Source organism: Chelonoidis abingdonii, chromosome 6 (assembly GCF_003597395.2).
Source record: "Chelonoidis abingdonii isolate Lonesome George chromosome 6, CheloAbing_2.0, whole genome shotgun sequence".
Taxonomy (NCBI): domain Eukaryota; kingdom Metazoa; phylum Chordata; order Testudines; family Testudinidae; genus Chelonoidis; species Chelonoidis abingdonii.
The window spans coordinates 123717865-123723085 of record NC_133774.1 but is presented as its reverse complement, the minus strand read 5'-3'; the positions used below and the strand labels follow the sequence as shown (position 1 = coordinate 123723085).

General features: G+C 42.8%; 1 long non-coding RNA gene across 1 annotated transcript; it reads right to left on the bottom strand.

The window, feature by feature from the left end:
• Window positions 1-851: 851 nt before the first annotated feature.
• On the bottom strand, window positions 852-4803 carry LOC142047063 (uncharacterized). The gene is made up of 3 exons (XR_012656208.1): window positions 4761-4803; window positions 3681-4418; window positions 852-1262 (listed from the first exon to the last, which is right to left on the bottom strand). It is a non-coding gene; the product is annotated as an uncharacterized LOC142047063 (long non-coding RNA).
• Window positions 4804-5221: the final 418 nt, after the last annotated feature.

Genomic DNA, 5221 nt, shown 5'->3' with positions numbered 1-5221 from the left:
TCAGGACCCCATCCAACCCCCCCACCCCCGCTCACTGTCCCCTGACTACACCCTCCAGGGACTCAGTGCCCCTAACTGCCCCCCTCAGGACCATACGCCTTATCCAAACCTCCATGACTGCTCTGACCCCTATCCACACCCTGGCCCCCTGACAGGCCCCTGGCACTCCCACACTTATCCAGCCCCCTGCCATTTCCCATCCCCTAACCACCCCTCCCCCGCCCCATCCAACCAACCCCTGTCCCCTGACTGCTTCCCCAGGACCCCCTGCCCCTTATCCAACTCCTTGGAACTAGCCCCCTCGCCATGCTGTTCAGAGCAGCATGTCCTGTGTGGCTACGGGGGAGGGGGGCAGCAGGGGCTGTTCTCCCCGGCTGGAAGCTTAAGGGCCAGATGTGGCCTGCAGGCTGTAGTTTGCCCACCTCTGCACTAAAGTCATAGGGCACAGGGCTGACAGGAGTTGGGCATCTTCCATGACATTCTGGTGTTTACCAGCCTTTTCACATTTATGTTTAGGGCTCTACCAAATTCAAGGCTGTGAAAAATGTGTCATGAACTGTAAAATCTGGTCTTTTTTGTATTTTTATCCTATTCTATACAGATTTAATGGGGGAGACCAGACCAGTGTTTCTCAAACTGGGGGTCCTGATCCATAAGGGGTTGGGGAGGTGTTGCAAGGCGTAGGGGCAGTCAAGGCGTAGGGGCTCAAGGTACTGCCACCCTTATTTCTGCGCTGCCTTTACAGTTGGGCAGCTGGAGAGTGGCAGCTGCTAGCCGAGGGTCAAGCTCTGAAGGTAGCAGTGCAGAAGTAAGGGTAGCAACAACATACCATGCCATCCTTACTTCTGCACCGCTGCTGGTGGTGATGCTGTCTTCAGACCTGGGCTTCTGGCCAGCAGCTGCTGCCTTCTGGCTGCCCAACTGTGAAAGCAGCGCTGCCACTACCAACAGTACTAAGTAAGGATGGCAATACTGAGATCTCCCCTTACAATAACCTTGTGACCAGCCCACAACTCCCTTTTGGGTCAGGACCCCTACAGTTATAACACTAAAATTTCAGATTTAAATATCTAAAATAACGAATCCTATGATTGTGAAATTGACCAAAATGGTAGGGTTCTATCTATGCTATATAGCCTTTCAGGATTATTATGCATTCAGCCAGGTTTCAGGTATACTCCTGAAGCTTCCCGTGCTGACCACCAGGAGAAACTCTGTGTTACAGAGACATTGCAGGCAGATTATGTAATTTATTCTTCTGCCTTTTCTGTTTCCCCTGGTGAATCTGTCACTCTTCTGCTATGTCAGTAACATGCTTACCAGCAAAGAAAGTGACTGGGCAGGGAAAATTGTTGGGGAACAGAGGCTGAAAGGACACCCAAAACAATGGGAGATGGAAAGGAGATAGAATCAGCCTGCTTCCATTTTGTAGATAACTTAGCTTTTGCTTGTAAGCTTCCCTTGTTCTATTGTACTGAAATGATGATGGAATCTCTGCTGAGGACAGGTGTTACACTTCAGCATAACTATTCTGCTACTTGGAGCCCTTTGTGGATGTAAAGCTATGTTCCTCTGCCCTCCCTCCAAACTAGTCTTACTATGTAGGCACCTTGTCCCAAACTTGCTACACTTTGTTCTGTGTCCAGTGCTGCCTCCTCCCTGACTGCATGGTGCTTCAGTGATGACCACTACCAGATACTACTTTACTGTCACTTTTCAGAGCAGAACAAAGTCTTATACTAATATAACTGAATTTTAGATAGCGGAAAATCTAGCTTGGCATAGTCGCTCTCATACTAAAATGCTGTATCTTGCCACAAATTCAGGTTGTGCCCCAAGAAAATACCTCGCATTCCAGAAGACCTCTGCAAAAAATGTCTCAGATGAATTTTTTTTTTTTTTTTTTTTTTACAGTAAACATTATAGGTGGGGCTGGCAGCAGTATTACTTAAGGTTGCCTGATACATCCCATTATAAGACTTTTTAAAAAAAAAAAATAAAAAAATAGCTTATAACTTTCCCAGACTTTAACTGTTTGGACTGATATTTTCCATGCCAGCTGTTTGTTTCAGACTGACTTTTTTTGAAAAATTCAGCCCAAACAATTGTCGTTTTTGGAACTGAGACTTGGGGAAAGAATACATTGTTCTGTCAATGTGAAAAGTTTCCTGTGATATTTTCTTCAACAGTCTCTAGCGCCACCCTTTCTTTAAAACCAAGACCTGAAATTAAGCAGGGGGGCTTTTTATCGAGGATGTGCCTTTTGTCATCCTGTGGGAAAACTGTTGAAATTTGGCCAAGTTATTAGCCTTTGAAAAATTGCAGTTTGCACATGCTCAATAGAAACGTCTTAGGTTTTAGCAATTCAATTCCAAATATTATTTTCACACTCGGCGTGCTCCAAGCTGGGGCTGAGCAGGACTTTCAGTGCAGTTGTAGCTGTGGGCTGCTGCCAGGCTGGGACCCAGCCGGGCAATAGAAGGGAGAGTAGGCAGCTGCCTTTTCCTGTAGTTTACCAATGTGATATATGCCATCATGTGCCAGCAATGCCCCTCTGCCATGTGCATTGATCACTATGCAACAGAATAAATGGAAACAAATCTGACATCAGGAATCATAACATTCAAAAACCAGTAGGAGAACACTTCAACCTCTCTGGTCACTCAGTAACAGACTTAGAGATGGCAATTTTGCAACAGAAAAGCTTCAGAAACAGACTCCAATGAGAAACTGCTGAGCTTGACTTAATATGCAAACTAGATACCATTAACCTGGGCTTGAATAGAGACTGGGAGTGGCTGGATCATTACATATATTGAATCTATTTCCGCATGTTAAGTATCCTCACACCTTCTTGTCAACTGTCCAAAATGGGCCATCTTGATTATCACTACAAAAGTTTTTTTCTCCTGCTGATAATAGCTCATCTTAATTAATTAGCCTCTTATAGTTGGTATGGCTACTTCCACTTTTTCATGTTCTCTGTATGTATATATCTTCTTACTATATGTTCCATTCTATGCATCCGATGAAGTGGGCTGTAGCCCACAAAAGCTTATGCTCAAATAAATTTGTTAGTCTCTAAGGTGCCACAAGTACTCCTGTTCTTTTTGCGGATACAGACTAACACGGCTACTACTCTGAAACCTGTCGTTTCAATGACCGTCATCCAAGGAAGAGGTGAGTGCCTGATCTGAATGCAGAGAGGATAAGAACCAGACTGAATAAAAATCTGAGGATTGTGGGGCAGCTTTCTGAGAGGCCCATTAGCCATATTCTGGAGGTGGGAGATTGGTTCAGAGGAGTAAAATGTAATTGATATGGTAACTACCTACCTAAAATAAGTTAGAAATAAATGCAGATACATTATTTTTTTCTTTTTAAAATCTCACCTCTGTATAACAGCAAGGACACCTGGAAGCATCTTGTGTTGTGCAACTCGTGCCTAGTCCTCTCGTAATATTCCCTCTAAACATAGTATCTTATGAAATTTTTTTCATCCTAGCTATAGTACAGTGGTCTCCAGCACTCTCCCATGGGACATGAGACATTTCATCTCTTAAACAGAACTTTGATTACATTTCATCTCAATTACTGCAGCCTCCCTGCATCTCAAATTTTGCTTCTACAGTTAATCCAAAATGTTTGTGGTTGGATCATCTTTCTTCTGCTACTCCTACCATATCTGCCCCATCATTGATCCTCTTTGAAATGGAATACTAAACTGTATTATACTGTTTGGGCACTAGGTGGTGATGTGTATAAAATACCTTATTTAAAGGAACCTCACTCATAGTTGACAGAGCATTGAAAAAGCTCATGGTGTATATAAGCAAGTCCATATCTGGTACAGGAACATGATGTATAAAGAGTAAACTAAGAATAGAAACTGAAAGAACAAAGCAACAAAGGTTGCAGGAACTCTTCAATGTCCCCAGTGAACTTCAGCTTTGACAAAGCTTCAGAATGAACTGACTGGAAACAATATTTGCAAGATCTTGCATTGCTACCAACCTCCACAAGGAAACTAATGATATACAGGTATCTAATTTATGCTACAGGGAAGCCAGCAGAATATATCTTTAAATCCTTTTTCTTTACTGAAGACTGTCACAAAGATTACTTTGAAAATTCTATGTGATGCATGCTTTAAATCTCAGAGAAATGTGATTTATATAAGAGCATATTTTCACCAGAGAATTCAAGAACCAGGGGAAAATGTTTAATGTTTTATGAGAGCTCTGCATACATTGGCTGGAAACTGATTTTTAAGAATGCAAAACATGAAAATATCAGAGAGGTTGGTTAATGGGTTAACGCACACACACTTTTCACAGTAGCTACAATTGAAAAGAGATTTAACTCTAGCTACAGCTAGACAGAGAGCAAAGCATTCTGAGCTGGTGAAATAGCAAAACCTAGAGCAGGGGTCGGCAACCTTTCAGAAGCGGTGTGCCGAGTCTTCATTTATTCACTCTCATTTAAGGTTTTGCGTGCTGGTAATACGTTTTAATGTTTTTTAGGTGGTTTCTCTCTATAAGTCTATATATTATATAACTAAACTAGTGTTGTAAAATAAACAGGGTTTTCAAAATGTTTAAGAAGCTTCATTTAAAATGAAATTAATGTTGATCTTACGCTGCCGGCCCTCTCAGCCTGCTGCTGGTCTGGGGTTCTGTTCACCTAGGCACCAGCATGCCATTAAAAATTGGCTCGCGTGCCGTCTTTGGCACGCGTGCCATAGGTTGCCGACCCCTGACCTAGAGTAACCCGACAATCTTGAAAAACCTGAAACTAGCTGAGAACTTTTAACACAAGTGTCTGTTTACAGTTTATCGTAAAATCCTTCAGGCAAGGAGAGAGAGAAGGAGAACTCCCTAGATAAGAGGGACAAATTCCAGCCAACGTGCACAAGATGTGGAAAAAGTCAGATCCCAAGAGATGATGCACGTCAGCCAGAAGCACATGATGGTAATAACTGCATGAAATATGATCATTTTGTAGCTGTTAGCTATACCAAAGCAGTCAGGGAGTTGACTCATATTACAAACTATCAAGAGCCATTGTTTCTGGGATTTATCACTTGTGATAACATGGAGACTGCCTGGAGAGTGAAACTGAATATTGATGGCAAGACTATTGACTTTAAAATCGATTTAGGAGCTTATGGCACAGTTCTCTCACAAGGGAGTTACAATCACCTTCAACCCCTCCCAGAGCT